General features: G+C 35.0%; 1 long non-coding RNA gene across 1 annotated transcript in view; it reads right to left on the bottom strand.

Annotated features, from left to right (window-relative positions):
- The window catches only part of LOC141584291 (uncharacterized), a 405,949-nt gene that overhangs the window by 349,807 nt on the left and 38,912 nt on the right, over positions 1–17,230 (bottom strand). The window lies entirely within an intron of this gene.

The following is a 17,230-nucleotide window of genomic DNA, read 5'->3' on the forward strand; positions in this document are numbered from 1 at the left end:
GTATGCAAAAAGTTGGAAGTGTGAAGGAAAGAACACAGAGTTGGCAGAAAGCTGATGCTGATTATAACATCCAGAATCAAAGTTCATGGAAAGTGGATACTGCAAAGACAGGCCGAGGTCAGATCCCAATGGGTTCCCTATGGCACACTAAGGATAGTGTACTTCCCCATGCAGAAGACAGAAAGTCACATGGTTCTGCTTAGAACTGAGCCCCAACTACTAGATAGAGGAGTGCTGGAAACCTTTAATTGGGTTGGGCCGAAATTGGCAGTTGTTAGGCCCTATCAGTCGGTGACATGGATGTAATAAAGCAGGAATGGAGCACATGAGAATTTGCACAGGAATATATGTGCATTATTGTTTTATCCCCATGCATTATTGTTTTATCCTCAGAAGAAAATAAATCTATTCCATTGAAAATCATCAATATACAATTGCTTTGAGTAATAGAAATGACCCTGTTTTCTATCATTCAAAATAAATACTAACAAAATACAACTTCAGAAAGAGTTGTATTTCAGAGTGGCCTGAATTTTCTTCCTAGCAAATGCCAGGATAAACTGTATTCAACCAAAAGAAAAGTTCTAAATCTGAAAAAAAAAAAAAAAAATAGTTTCAGGGTCTTTGTAACATGTGACTGTTCTTTGTGCCCTCATTTTACTCTGTGCTCACATTTTTTGAATTCCTATTTTAAAAACGCATGCATATTTTATGAATTGAGCCTAAATGTCCCATCATCACAAATTCCTAAGACTCTTTCTGCTCAGGAGCTGATCATTAGTGAATTCATTTTGTATTCTAGTGGTTGTCAAAGGCCGTTCTGAAGGTGTTACATTGGATTTTGACATTAATTGATGAACACTTAAGTTCATCATAACTCTGCTGGGATTCAGAACAGCAGAAATTAGAAAGATGAATTTCAGGAGATGAAACCATTGAAAGGAAATGTAACTTTAGAGTCATTACTGTTGAATGCTTGGAGTTCCGTGACATCCACACAGAATGCAGTAAGGCCTCCGGCTGCAGTCAGGCATAGTGCTCTGATGGAAAAAGAAGGTTATTCTCCATGTTTCCAGCAAAACTGGACAAATTCAGCAATCCATCTTCACAGCCTTATGTCCTGGGAACACAGAAGAACTACATTTACCTTGTTCTGTTAACTAGTTGAAGATGAGCATCTCCAAAAGGAGAAAAATCTATTTAGGTGAAAATCATAAAGAGCTCTTATTTCTATTGCTATCAAAGGATTTGTAGAAATGGAAAATGTCACTCAGGCTAGCAGACAGGAATCAGGGCCTTGGAATCCCATCGGCTTTGACAAGTAAGAATTAAATAAAGACACTGAGCTAAGAAGAAAATAGAGCAGTTTTCTTTGGCAGCAGTGGGTACTTGTTCAGCCATGCTGTTTGAATAACTCATTGGGAGCTTGGTAAGGTTCAAGGTATTACAGAGCTTTCTGAAAACAGGAAAAGATGGTGAAATGATTATTAGATACGTTGAAAATCAATACATATTCAAAATCCACAACTGCCATCTCAACTTCTCAAACTTCTCTGGGGTCACATTCTTGAACTCAAAAAGTCAATCAACAAATACATTGACTTTTGTTTCCTTCTATTTACTCTTCAGAACTCCAAAAAGGAACTTGTTTTGCTGTGTTTTTTCATTTGTACTGTAACCTACAGGGGGGTTTCAACTGGTCAGAAAAAGAGACTATATGCCAAAAGGTATGAAGGAACATAGAGGGTTTTGTGAAAAATTTAAAAGCAGAAAGTAATTAGCATTTCAGAAACATTGAATTCATTAATATGATTAATAGCAACACCTCCACTGGGTCTGGCACAGTGCTAGCCTCTATAAACTTTCATTTCTCACAGTTTGTGTATGAGGAAAGGATATGATTGTCTATGATTTACAAATAAATAACCTGCAGCTTGGAAATGTTCATTGAATTTTCAAAGTCTTAGGCTAGCAGACGGGAATCAGGGCCTTGGAATCCCAAAGCTGGTAAGTTTTGTACCCAGGTTTCAATTCCAGGAACTTTAACCCAATGAACCGTTTTATCTCCCAACCTCTGAATCAGTTAACTTATTTATCAGGGATGTGAGGTGAGCTCTTCCACTGAAGTCAGAAAATAATTGTTCTCACCAAGGCCAATCTTTCATGCAGCCAAGTGACTGACTGAGGTCATGTATTTAAGGTGTAATAGCAAGTCTGAGGATGAATTGATATTCTTATAGATTACAACAGCATCACTGATGATCATTAGATTGACTCAGTCACAGAATTTTCAGGGCCTTTTTGTGAGTATTGTATTCAGTCTTTCCACTAGAAACCATTTATAAATGTGGAAGTCAAATGAGTAGATTATATTTTTTTGAATCCAGCATGCACCTTATGTTCTTATGAGTTTGTTGCCTGTTTTGTATTTTTTAAGCAGTTTTTTTCTGGTAACAAAAGCAATATTAGCTAACACAAAGTATCAGATTATCAAATCAGACTTACAAGGAATCAGAGATCATAACCAGTTTCAAGTCTTACCAATCACTTCAAGAATTCAGGTGATCACAAGGCAAGACAGCGTGAAAAAGTTGCCCACACTGTACCCCAGGTATTTCTTGCGACATTAAGACATGCTCTGGTCAAGATTAAATATATAAGTTCTTTATGTGGTGGATGCAGGCAGCAATTATACAAAAGGGAGCTAATTTAGTCAGGAAACATCCTTATTTTATACTTTGATAACTACATAGCTTATCTGACAGTTTCTAGTGAGCCATGCCCCCAGAAACCCATAGATTCCAGGTTTACTTACTGTAATACAAGCAAGTCTAGACACACCAGATACCTCCTGCTAAAAAGTATGTGGTAGATAAATAATCTATCACTATTAAATATCCCTGATCTGTATGCCAGATGGACTATCACTCGCATATTTACAAAGGAACTTGACCAGGTCATCCTTTCTTTCCCCAGGTTTTCCTCCAAAAACTAAAAGAACAAATGCATAGCTGCTCCTGACCCTTTCCTTTCCAAATAGCATACTCATTACAGACATGTTTGAAAATATAGAAAAAAGTGGCTGAAGGATATGAACAGATACTTCTCAAAAGAAGACATTTATGTGGCCAACAAACATGAACAAAAGCTGATCATCACTGGTCATTAGAGTAATGCAAATCAAAACCACAATGAGAAACCATCTCATGCCAGTCAGAATGTTGATTATTAAAAAGTCAGAAAACAATAGATGCTGGCAAGGCTGTGGAGAAATAGGAACACTTTTACACTTGGTGGGAGTGTAAATTAGTCCAACCATTGTGGAAGACAGTGTGGCGATTCCTCAAGAATCTAGAACTAGAAATACCATTCAACCCAGCAATCCCATTACTGGCTATATGCCCAAAAGGTTATAAATCATTCTACTGTAAAGACACATGCACATATATGTTTATTGCAGCACTGCTCACAATAGCAAAGACTTGAAACCAACCCAAATGTCTATCAATGATAGACTGGATAAAGAAATGTGGTACATATACACCAAGGAATACTATGCAGCCACAAAAAAGAATGAGATTGTATCCTTTGCAGGGACATGGATGAAGCTGGAAGACATCATTATTAGCAAACTAACACAGGAACAGAAAACCGAACACCACATGTTCTCACTCATAAGTGGGAGCTAAACAATGAGAACACATGGACACACAGGGAGACATCACACACTAGGACCTGTCAGGCGGGTGGCGGCAAAGAGGAGGGAGAACATTAGGACAAATACCTAATGTATACGGGCCTTAAAACCTAGGTGACAGGTTGATAGGTGCAGCAAACCACCATGGCACATGTATACCTACACAACAACTACACATTCTACACACGTATCTCTAACTTAAAGTAAAACCAAAATTAAATGCAAAGAAACAAAAATACAAAACAAAAAATAAATAAATAAATAAAAATAGAAATTACTTATAAATACTAAGCGTCACAAATCCAGAAATATTTACTCTTAAAAATAGTGTGTGGCCAGGCATGGTGGCCCATCCCTATAATCCCCACACTTTGGGAGGCTGAGGTGGGAGAATCACTTGAATGAACCCTGGAGTTCAAGTCTAGCCTGGGCAACACAGTGAGACTCCATCTCTTAAAAAAAAAAATAATTAAAATTTTTAATCAAAAATAAATAAAAATACTTGTGTTTTGCTCTAATCATTTTTCTATTCAGATTATGTCTATACAAATTACTGAGATCATACTCTCATCTATGTTGCATTGTATAACTGCTTATAACTCTGTATAATACATTGAGACTATATTCTCATATTTCTAAATAATTTTCTAAAATGGTGGTAGTGACTGTATACTATTATCATGTTTGAATACACTGTTCTTATTTAATAAAGTCATTAATGTATATTTAGATTATTACATGCTGGTAGCTTTTTCCCCCAAGAGAATTTACAACCTACACTACACTCCCAATGAGCTATTCAAATAGCAGAACTAAGATTTTTCTCTACACATCTTAATGCTAGATTTTAAAGCTGGTTTTTTTTTTTTTTCATTTTATTAATTAGATAGGAACCTATGCCAACTGGGATCTCTGAGTGGCTACAATTAGTAGAGCTTTCTCATTGCTTCACATTGGCTATATGTACATATATATAGATGAGAGAGCCATATATAATGAGATAACTCTACTATATAAATATATAATGAGAGCTCTACTATATACATATATATACACACATATATACACACACACACATATAAATATATTTATATGTATATATTTATATAATATATAATATATTATGTATATATTTATACATAATATATAATATACATACATATATACATACATATATAATATATAATATATGTATATATTATATAATATATACATATAAATATATAATATATGTATATATTTATATAATATATACATATAAATATATATATATTTATATGTATATTTACCTATATATATATTCACCAATATATATATTTATATATATTTATAAATATATATATATTTATATATATAATATTATATACTGAGAAGTGTCTGTTCCTTCCCGTATATAAATACATATATTTATATATATATATGTATTTTAGATGGAGTCTCACTCCGTTGCCTAGACTGGAGTGCTATGGCATGATCTCAGCTCACTGCAACCTCTGTTTCTCTGGTTCAAGCGATTCTTCTGCCTCAGCCTTCCGAGTATCTGGGACTACAGGCACCTACCACCATGCCTGGCTAATTTTTTGTATTTTTAGTAAAGATGGGGTTTCACTATATTAGCCAGGACGGTTTTGATCTCCAATCCTCATGATCCACCTGCCTCAGCCTCCCAAAGTGCTGGGATTATAGGCATGAGCCACTGCACTCAGCCCACACTGGCTATATTATGTGAACAGGAAGTAAACTGCCGTATTAAGCACTTGCTATTTTGTGGTTGTTACTTTAGCACAAGCTAGTCTAGCACAAGCTACTGATTGATAGATACATTTGCAAATATTTTTCTAGGTTTTCTTCTTTAATTTAAATATAGCTAATACATTTTATTGCTGCATATAACTTTTTACAATGGCAAATATCTCAAGCTATGAAAATTGTGGATTCTTTATTTGCTTTAATGCATTGAAAATGTGCTGCTGAAGAAAGATGAGATAATTCTCCTACATTTCCTTCTGGTTTTTTTTTTTTTTTTTTTTTGCCTATAGATGACTCTTTTTATTATACTTTAAGTTATGGCATACATGTACAGATTGTGCAGGTTTGTTACAGAGTTATACACGTGCCATGGTGGTTTGCTGCATCTGTACCCCTAGTTCTTTTATGGTTTTGGTTTTTGCACTTAATTATTTTCTAAACAGCATTTACTATATATTTTTTCTAATCATGGTACTACCATTTTACATATTCAAAGCAAAAAAAACTTAAAAAATATAACAAACAAATGAAATAAAGACAAAATTGTATATTATGCCATCACCCAAACATAACCATTCCTAAGCACTTAATTATATGTATTGTCAGTAAATTATTTTCCTATGTAGAGACATATAAGTGAATAAATGGGATAATACTCTATGTAAAATTTTGAAACTCATTTTTCAGTTATAGAAACATAATATTTTCTAAAATATATAAAAAGAGTAGAATTATTTATTTTCTTTTGGATATACCCAGCAATGAGATTACTGGGTTGAAGGACAGTTCTCTTTTAAGCTCTTTGAGAAATCTCCAAAAGGCTTTCTACAGTGGCTGAAATAATGTGCATTCCCATCAACAGCATATAAGCATTCCGTTTTCTCTGCAGCCTTGCCAGTAACTGTTTGTTTAACTTTTGAAAACAGCCATTATGACTGTTGTGAGATGGTATCTCATTGTGCTTTTTATTTGCATTTCTCTGTTGATTAGTGATGTGGAACATTTTTTCATGTTTCTTGGCCACTTGTCTATCTCCTTTTGAGAAATGTCTGTTCCTGTCTTTTGCCCATTTTTGGTGGGGTTGTTTTTTGCCTTGTTCAATTGTTTAAGTTCCTAATCAATCCTGTGTATTACTCCTTTGCTGTATGCATACTTGGCAAATATTTTCTCTCATTCTGTACACTGTTTATTCTGCTGATAGATTCTTTTGTGTGCAGAAGCCGTGTAGTTTTATTAGGTCCCACTTGTCGATTTCTGTTTCTGTTGCAAATACTTTTAAGGGCTTAGTTATAAATTCCTTTCCAAGGCTGATGTCCAGAGTGATGTTTCCTAGCTTTTCTTCCAGGAATTCTTATAGTTTGAGGTCTTACACTTGAATCTTTAATCCAACTTAATTTTTGTATATGGTGAAAAGTATGGATCCAGTTCCATTCTTCTGCATATGGCTAGCCAGTAATTCCAGCACCTTTTATTGAACAGGGAGTCCTTTCCCCATTACTTATTTTTGTTGGCTTTGTCAATGATCAAATGATTGTAGGTGGGAAGCTATATTCTGGGTTCTTTATTCTGTTCCATTGCTCTATGTATGTTTCTTTTCCAATACCATCCTGTTTTGGTTACTGTAGCCTTATGGTATAGTTTGAAGTGAGGTAATGTGATATCTCCAGCTTTATTCTTTTTGCTTAGAATTGCTGTATCTATTCAAGCTCTTTCTTGGTTCCATGTGAATTTTAGAATCATTTCTCCTAGTTTTGTGAAAAATAACATTGGCAGCTTAATAGGAATAACATTGAATCTGTAAATTGCTTTATGCAGTATGGACATTTTTAATGACATTAATTCTTCCAATCCATGAGCATGAAATATTTTTTCCATTTACTTGTGTTGTATATGATTTCTTTCAGTGGCGTCTTGCAGTACTTGTTGTAGAGATCTTTTACCTCCTGGTTAGGTGGATTCCTAGGATGTGTGTGTATGTGTGTATGTGTGTGACTATTGTAAAAGGACTTGCATTCTTGATTTGACTCTAAGCTGGAATGTTATTGGTGGATAAAAAATGCTACTGATTTTTGTACACTGATTTTGTATCCTGAGACTTTAGTGAAGTCATTTATGAGTTCTAGGAGGCTTTTGGTAGAGCCTTTAAGGTTTCCTGGGTATAGAATTATATCATTAGCAAAGAGAGAGAGTTTAATTTCTTCTTTTCCTGTTGAATGCCTTTTATTTCTCTCTCTTGCCTGATGATTGCTCCAGCTAAGACTTCTAGCACTATGTTGAACAGAAGTGGTCTGAGTGGGCATACTAGTCTTATTCCATTTCTCAAAGGTAATGCTTCTAGTTTTTACTTATTCAGCATGATGTCAACTATGAATTTGTTGTAAATGGCTTTTATTACTTAGAGGTATGTTTCTTCAATTCCTGCTGACCACTTCTAATTAGAATGTTCCTTCTTTCTTCATGAATACATTAGACCTTTTTTTTAACTATATCAACTCTTTGTCTATCATATGTGTTGCAGGTAGCTTTCTCATTTTATCCTTTTTCTTTTTGTTTTACTTAAGCTTTTACCATCTAGAAATATTTACATAGTCAAATCTATCCCTCCTTTTTTATGGTTAATTAATTTTGTTCTATTACCAGAAAAATTTTCTTTCTAATATTACATAAATAACTATCATACTTGAGTTCTTCCGATTTCTCTCCTTGCCTAAGGGAGATGAAAAGCATCATGACAAAGAATTTTAGTTTCCTCTAGCCTCTTCCAATGTCTGAAAAGCATCTTATACATTAGCCTTACCCTCCTCTTTCTAGGCCCCCTACCCCTAATGATGTTTCTGTGCCGTAAGGAACCAGAACTGGAAATAAAGTATCTAAGTAGGCAACTCATGTTACAATTATAAAATTTAGAATCATGGTTGGAGTGGAGAAGATTCACAATTCTTTTGGTTCACTTAAAAATATGAAGCTAACTTTGCCTACTCCTATATCACGAAGATATAGAGGATTTACCTTTTGTACTATCTTCAGGCTTTTGGTATGCAAGGTCCTACTATAAATTCCTAGAGGGGTTTATAAATGCTGTAGGCTATTTAACAGGTTCAATACAGAATAGGTTGGACAGGGTGCTATGCAAGTATTGGACCACACATTAGCATCAGTCCTATCAAATGATCAGCAGATCAACTGATGCCCTGGTTGTGGTTTGTTCCTTTGAGGGGTCATCTAAGTCTCTAGATCTTATAATCTCCTGTCTTTATATTCCTCTTCATCTTCCCTTTCCCTACCTGACGCATCTTTTACCTAATCTACATACAGAAAAAGTAGAGATTTAAATACTTTTTAATCTGAAGTACATAACCCACTGTCTGGATTGAAAGGAATAGAAGGAATGCTCTCAAAGTGCAGTTAAAGAATGCAGTGACCACAAAGGGAATAAAAGCCAATCATGAGAGATCAGTCAGAGTTCTTCATTTCAAAACACAAAAAACAACTGGCTAATTTAAGTGGAAAATTAATTGATTAAAAGGATAGAACATGTTCATTCTCTTGATGTAATTATGTTTCATTGTATTTTGGGATTATAACATCACTTTATACCCTATAATACCCTATAAGTATATATCACTCTAATTTGTCAATTTACAATAAAGGTATTTTTTTTAATTTTTTATAAAAAAGATACTGGATAGCTTAACAGAATTATCAGGAGGGCTGAAAAAACTAGGTTTAAGAAACTCTACCAGCTTTTGTATGTTTATACAAAATTATGTGATAAATATGGTCCTTTGCAGACATCATTATTACTGCCAAGCTCCAGACATTGTGACAAATCAACACCACCAATTCTGGGCCCTGGACACTGCCTTCCGCTACACAGCCACAGCTATCTCGAAACTAGATTTTCCTACATGTGCCACCACCATAAAAGAATGTGCCTTCTAGTCTTCTTTTGCATCATGAGACCCCAGTTCAAAGTCTAGAAGATAAGCATCTATTTAATAAAGCTAAGGTCATATGCCTCTACCCTAGGTGCAATGAGTTCTGGGAAAGTTAGAAGCCATGCTTTTCAGCAGGCTGATGCTACCTACCACTGAAATTAATAAGGCAGGGAATTCCCCAATATAGGAACAAGTTTGGACATGAGTCGCAAAAACATAATGACAAATGCCTTTTGAATTAATATTTTAAAATACTATCCTTACTCAATAATTTAAAACTGTATATATGTCTTTTTACCTCAATGATTTATATACTTTGAGTTCAGTTGCTTGCTGCTTTCATAGTTTATAAAGTGGAGGTACTCATTACAATTAGATTAAGTTACAAGTGACAGAGAAAACAAAAATAGCTGTGGTTTAATAGGTTTATTTTTTTTCAAGTTTAAGAAGTACAAATATAGTCCAAGACAGGAATGACATTTCATGGTGATGGAGACCCATACTCCTTTAGTCTTGTTGCTCTGCTATGTATGACTTCCATTTCCAAGATACTTTCATGGCTTAATGTAGCTACTAACTCTACAAATATTGTGTTCACATTTTATTCAGTCATAAGAAGAAAAAAGAGAGGCATATTCTACCTCTTTAAGAACATTTCTAAGAAGTCGAGCACACCACTTACATCAGTTTATATCCCAATGGGCAGAACTTAGCTACTTAGACATGTGGCCATTCTAGCTGCAAAGGAAGTTCAGAAGTACAGTCTTTATTCCAAGAGCCATGTGCCCAATTGAAAATTGGGGTTCTCCTTCTATAGAAAATGATCTTAGGGAAAAACTACCAGTCTTTGCCATGCTAAAATACCTTTATAGCTGAGAATGTGGAATTATAGAAGTTACCTGTCCATGATGTGGTGGCAGGAAACTCTCTAATATCGCTAGACCTAGATCTGTTTGTCCTCCTTGATTATTATTGCAAACTTTTTGGACATGCCCCACCCAAAATTCAAGCACCAGAGTATACATCACTCTCTCCATGCCACCTTCCCTAATTAAATGAGCCTATCTGGGCTCTATGAACTATATAGTACTCACTGTTTCTCTTACTATTGTGGTAGAAGAATTCTAAAATGATCTCCAATATCCCTGCCCCTTGTTGTACCTGCTATGTAAAATCATCTCTACAGGTGGTGAGAGGGACCTATGAATATGATAATCATCCTCATGACTGTTGTATTATATAAAACTTTATCTTAGCAAAGGAGAGAGAGATTATCCTGGTGTCTTGAAGAAATTAGGTGTCATGTTGTGAGAGGGCTGTGTGGCAAGGAAATGGGAGTGACCTCTAGTAGCTGAGAGTAGTTCCACTGTTGAGAGCCAGCAAGAAGGAGAACTTTAATCCTACAACTGCAAGGATTAAATTCTGCCAACAGCTGTATAAGAATTTGGAAAAGAACCTCAAGCTCCATAAAAAAAAAAAAAAAACACAGCCCAATTGACACATTGATTGAAGCCTTGTGAGACCCTAAACAGAGAAAGTAGCTAAACCATGCTCAGACTTCTGACCCACGGAAACTGTGAGATTATAAATGGGTATTGTTTTAAGCAACTAAGGTATGGTAATTTGTTGTGCAGCAATAGAAAATTAATACCTTTACAGTACTACTTTGTATTATTAAGACAAAGAAAAGTGGGGAGATGGAAATAGCAGTGAAGTCTTACTTTGCAGAAGGTATAATGCTAGGGGCTCTACATATACTATTGTATTTAATATCTAATCAACTAGCATATTGGAGGAAAATAGAGCTCAGTTAAGTTAATGCAATTTGCCCAAAGTATAAAGATAGAAGGCAGCAGAACTGACCAACTAGACCAAGAACTGGACCAGCCATTTCTAGTACTTTTCTAATGATGGCTTAAATTAAACAAACAAATAAGTAAATAAATAAGCAGTAAACTTAAAGCAGTAAACTGTGGGCTTTTTTATGAAGTTATTTCTATTACTAAAATGTCTGAGTACTTATCACCAGTATTTATTTATAATTACTAAATTATATGTTTATTTATAAATTAGAAATGTTCTTGCTTGAATGAACATCTGATTTCATGTTTGTGGGTTTCTTAATTTATTTAGCCATTAGCTTGTTTAAAGGAAGGAGAAGAGGGTGAGGAAAGGAGGAGGGAGTGAGAGATAGGATGGAAGAAAAAGCAGCTGTGACCCAAGAGTTGAGGGTCATTGAGGATCAGGAGCCTAAGGAAGGAGTTTATAGGATGGAGGACTACATTTGAAAGCTAAAACAGCATGACAAATTTAAGGATTTCTTAAGTGTTTTAATGCAACATAGTATCTTGAGGAGAATTTCTACAAACTTTCCTGGCAACTGTTGTGAGAACATTGAAACTGAAATGCAGGCTGTTACAGCTTATCTTTAACTAATCCTTCCCTATTGTTTAGATTAAATTATAAGTAGTCCTATTACAAGAGCTCCTGGTCATTGTAATAAAAATTGTAGTGACCCTTCCACAATTAGATATTACAGTATGGTAATTAAACCTTTTGAAGTGCTGGTATTCTGGTTTCTATCCTCCTGGTTGATTTTATTCTCTCTTTTGCCTTGTTTTTGATTTATTTCAGAAACATTATTATGACTTGTGTTCATCATTTCAGAAGGCTTCGTTTGTGTAAATTTTCAGTCTCCCAATCTTGTTCCTGTAACGTATCTTATGTCTAATTAGTTTCAGATATTTCAATAGCAGATGACAGTCTGGCTCAAACTAATTACAGCTGTTAATGCAAGATAATAATATAGTGCTAATAAAAATACCACATCTCTTTTCATATTTTGGAATTTACTTTAAGCTCCTCTGGAGCTCAAAGAGGATCATGTTTTCATTGCTCATCCCTGAGACTAACAGAAATGTCAGAAATCACATTTCAGTACACAATTAATATTTCTTTGCCCAGCTGGCTGTGTGGGCTTTCAGATTGCAAATCTAATCTGCTTTGCAAGATTTTCTGCCTAATTCTTGGCTTTATCCCCAGATTAAATACTGAATGCTGTTTTAGCTGCTAATTTTTTTGGACAGGCCATGAGTACTGCAAAATAGAGGCAAGATTTTTTTCTTAGCAGTCACTTTTCAAGTTACAGAAATGACTAGTATGGTTTCCACTAAATCAGCTAGGGAAATATACCAATTAATCTCCTGCTGTTTGTATATCTTTCAGAGGTTCAGGGAAGTACAAGTGAATAAATAATAACGGGATTGACAGCTGCTGATAAGAAGAGATTAAAAAAACCTGAGAATACTTTTATATTTGTTTGTAATTTTAAAATGCAGAGGTAGACAAGATAATATCATTAAAACCTCTAAAATCAGAGACCCTCTGAATAAGTGGCCAAGAGTTGTTCAAGAAATTCTAGAAAATCATCACATTCTGATCTGAGATAACTGAAGAAGAATGGGGGTAATTGATAATATCAGATTAATACTTGCCAAGCACAGTATAAAATAGACTTAATATTGACTTATCATTTTATAGATATGTAAATGTGTATAAAATGGAAGATACCAAAAGTTTAAAATAGTCTCTTGTTACGGTTTCTTATGAGACATACAGACAGAGAAATCAGAACTGAAATTAGAAACTAAAATTGGATGTTCACCAACAGTATGAATAAGTAAGACTCAGTTCCCATTACCACAAACTGCTTTGAAAGATAAAAGCAAAGACCCTAAGACACTAAGTGTAACAATTGCTAAAATTCTGTTCTATGCTCCCATACCAGTTAAAGTGACTACAACCTGCCTGCTTTACCTAATCCCAAATTGTTAAGTCCCATCCCCAAACCACTCAACCTGTAAACCTAATTACAATCCTAAGCTGATAAAAACCCAAAGAGTTTTTCAAGATACCATTAAGGCTTTACTCTTAGCAGTTCTCTCCCTTGTTGAGCAGTAACATGAACCAGTTTGTTTGAGACAGGCTTTCTTAGTGCTCCTTTAAGCAGCCTACAGCACTTATCAGCTTTTGTTCTTTTTGTTTTTTCTTTTTTTTTTTTTTTTTTTTTTTGTATTCTTGTTGAGTTTCTTTCATTCAGGATTAAAACAAAATCAATGCAACATCAGCTTGCCATTGCACAAACTATTCCCCTCATCTACTAAACACTCATGGAGTCCTAGTGAGCAGCTGAATGTTCACCCTATGTGCCTTGTTCATCCTTTGTTCTGCGCCTTTGCTTCAAGCATCTGCCCAGGGCTGTGAAGCATGATTCCTATACAGCATGTGAAAGCCACTCAAAACTTTCACCAACCTCCTCCTTGATGTCATAGCCTGGCAATATTTTTCATCTTTCACTCGAAGTGTCTCCTCTTGCTTAAATACTGTGAAAAAGTGTAAGACAAGTTCTAGCCTAAATGCAAACTTCATTTATCAATGCCCCTATTTGGACAATTATACATGTGGAGTAGAGAATAAACTGGCTTGTTTCTTGAAAATCAGAAAGAGATCTCAACAATTTAAAGGAATGCTAACTTCAATCTTTACTTCTTTCATAAGTCACAGCTGCTCCTGGGGCTTTCTCTGAAACTTCTTCTACCTTTAGCCCACCTGATGTATCAGGCTTCTTCCTATTCTCTTCTCTCATTACAGTCCTTTTTTATGTAAAGTGTATAATGTGTATCAGCATCACCTGGCGAGCCTGTTAAACTACAGATTGGTGGCTTCATGCTGGAGTTTCTGATTCTAGAGGTCTCTGATGGCACAAAAAAAATTGCATTTCTAGCATGTGCCCAGGTGATGCTGATGGTCCAGGGATCACTCTGAGTACCACTGATGTAGGTCATCTTAGTCTTTCTGGTTGAGTTACTTTTTTCCTCCTGTGTCTATAATTCTATCTTCCACATTCCATTCTCCCAATTCTCTGTCACCAAAATACAAATCTTAAAGATATTTGTCAACTTGGGCTGTCATAACAAAATACCATGAACTGGAAAGCTTAAACCACAGGAATTTATTTCTCACCAATCTGGAGGCTGGGAAGCCCAAAATCAAGATGCCAGTCTAATCAGTTCACCAGTAAGGGTTTTCTTCCAGTCTTGAAGATGGCCACCTTCTCACTGTGTCCTCACATGGAAGAGAGAGAGAAAGAGTTTGGGCCTCTCTTTCTCTTCTTAGAAGAGCACTGATCCCATCATCAGGGTCCTACCCTTATAACCTCATCTAATCCTACCTTTCAAAGACCACCTCTTCAACTACCATCATATTGAGGGATTGAGGGTTAGAGCTTTAACAAGTGCATTTGTGGGGGTAGGAATATTCCATTCACATGAATAATTAACTCTCCTGAGACTGCAAAAACTGAATGCCTCTTTATGGGCAGATAAATAAGGGGAAAACTCTGTAGTCTTGTTAATAACGATTGCACCAACACCATGGGTGAATCTCAAAACTAGAAAAGAGGAAAGTCAAACACAAAAGATTATATGTTATATGATTCTATTTACATGAAGTGCTAGAAATAACAAAAGTATAGTGCCAGAAAACAGACTAATGGTTGCCTGACACTGGGGCCCTAAGGAGGAAACTGACTACAAAGGGGATCAAGGAAACTTCCTGGAAAGATAGAAATGTTCTAAGTTTTGGTCGTGCTAGTGGTCACACAGATGTATGCAATTGCCAAAATTCATTAAATTGTATACTTAAAATGAGTGAATTTTATCATACGTAAATTATGCCTCAGTAAATAAGAAACGCATATACATACTTTATATGTATATTATATATTAATATATATTACTTTATATATATGAAATGTTAAAACATTTCCAAAAACAAAAAAGATTTCATTTAAATTAAGCTGATGTGACAACCAATGATGTCTGTGGAAAAATAAATCAATAAACTGATAGATGCTCTTCTGATTTTAAAGGAATGTTCTAGTTTTGTTTTGTATTTTATCTTTCATCTCATGTCCAAAGGGTGCCTGCTCAGACATAATCAGTACCTCAATCACACAGAATCAGTACCTCAATCAATGAAGTAAGTGTGCCTCACTCTCCTCTTTCTGGGTGGGGTTCAAAGGATGTCTAAAGAATTTCATTTGTGAACTAAAGAATGCTACATTTGATTTAGCTGAACACCACTTACCTAATGAAGAAAGTACAAGTTCAACTAAGGAAATTTAGGGCAGAATCTTGACTAATCTCTTACTATGGTAATGCTTGGTGTGGTCTCTTCTTCTCCATCTCCCAGAGGAATAATTACTTAAGTTCTGCTTTCTGCTCACCTGCCCCCTCATGTCAGATCTGGCATCTCTATTGCAAGATAATTGCTGCTTGGAATATTCAATTAGCTTTTAATTAAATATTGCTCATTAATATAACTGCAAGACAATAAAACATATGTCATTTGATTAGCCAAAAATTCAAATATAAATTACATTCAATTTTATGCCAACATGCACTTTACCTAATGAGACATTTGTCACACTGCTATAAAAAGATTGCATGTGATCTTATTTTCTTTTAGATATTTTTTTAATGCCTGTAAGCAAAGTTTTAAAATTATATATAGCAACTCATATTCTATTTCTCATCTCTACATTAACTGTTTAGAACAGAAAGGTATGTACACTTAAGTACAATGAAACTTCTTTGTAATCACAGGTGTTAGGTTATTAACATAATACTCAGTTTTATATGTCATTTTTGTATAAAACTTTGTTGTTTGTAGTGATCATATATATATATTAGAACACAAATAACATTTTATTTAAGAAAATATTTTGTCTGGTTATAAAAGTAATACATGGTTATATAAGAAGCTTTTAAATATAGAAAGGTAACCTATTAATACACTGATGTATTTTGCTCCATTTCTATTCTGTTTTAAAAAATTAAAATTATACAATATTTAATCTGGCTTAAGATTATATTGTTATGTATCATGTCACTTTTTTAGAATTGAAAAATCTGAAATGCTGTGTAATATTTCACTATATAAACTGATTATAATTTTTAGACATTAGGGTTTATTTTCCCAGTTTTTCACTATTATAGGTAAAATTAAGGCAAACATATTTATTCACAAATCTTGGCCGTATCTCCGGTCAGGACTGATTTCTGAAAACAGAATTATTGGATTAGAAGCATTAAGGGAACACTTGTATTCTCAGCTTCCCATGTCTTTATGGGTAGAAAACAGCCTGGTGCTAACTCTCCTAGGCCCTGTATAACCCCTGAAATTGATCCTCCCATAAGAAGCCAGGGTGACTTATATGGTTAGAGAATTGGAGAGAGTTGATACCTCTGATTTCCTGTGATTTCTGTGAAGCACGTCTCATGTCTTGACCTCATGGCTTACTTAGTTCTTGATGTAAGACTACTAGGGCAAGGTGGTACTCACCAATAGCAACACCCCAGTGAAGGAGTGACTGCTGTTTGAAGTTGCTCAACCTGTAAGTAGGCTGAGGTGGGGATGGGCATTAGGAGGTCAGAATTATCAGGCCCCAATGTCCAATGCTGGGAGAAGGGGAAAAGGCCCCATCAAGTTCTCCAATCACCTTTATTTGATAATCATGTACTTTAGAACACTTTGCACTCCTTCACTTAGTTTGGGTTCTGCTTCATCTACAAGAAGCCAGGTAGGAAATAATTGCAATGAGTAGGATGGAGGTAGCAAACTCTTCACTTAATCTCTAACAAATAATATAATACAAGAGTTCACAAGAGATAGAACAGTATATTCACACTTTGAAATACTCCTTCTACTTCAAATACATAACAGTAACAGAAAAAAAAAAAAAATGAGGGACAGGTGCACACACCTGTAATCCTAGCACTTTAGG

This window comes from Saimiri boliviensis, chromosome 1 (assembly GCF_048565385.1).
Source record: "Saimiri boliviensis isolate mSaiBol1 chromosome 1, mSaiBol1.pri, whole genome shotgun sequence".
Classification (NCBI taxonomy): domain Eukaryota; kingdom Metazoa; phylum Chordata; class Mammalia; order Primates; family Cebidae; genus Saimiri; species Saimiri boliviensis.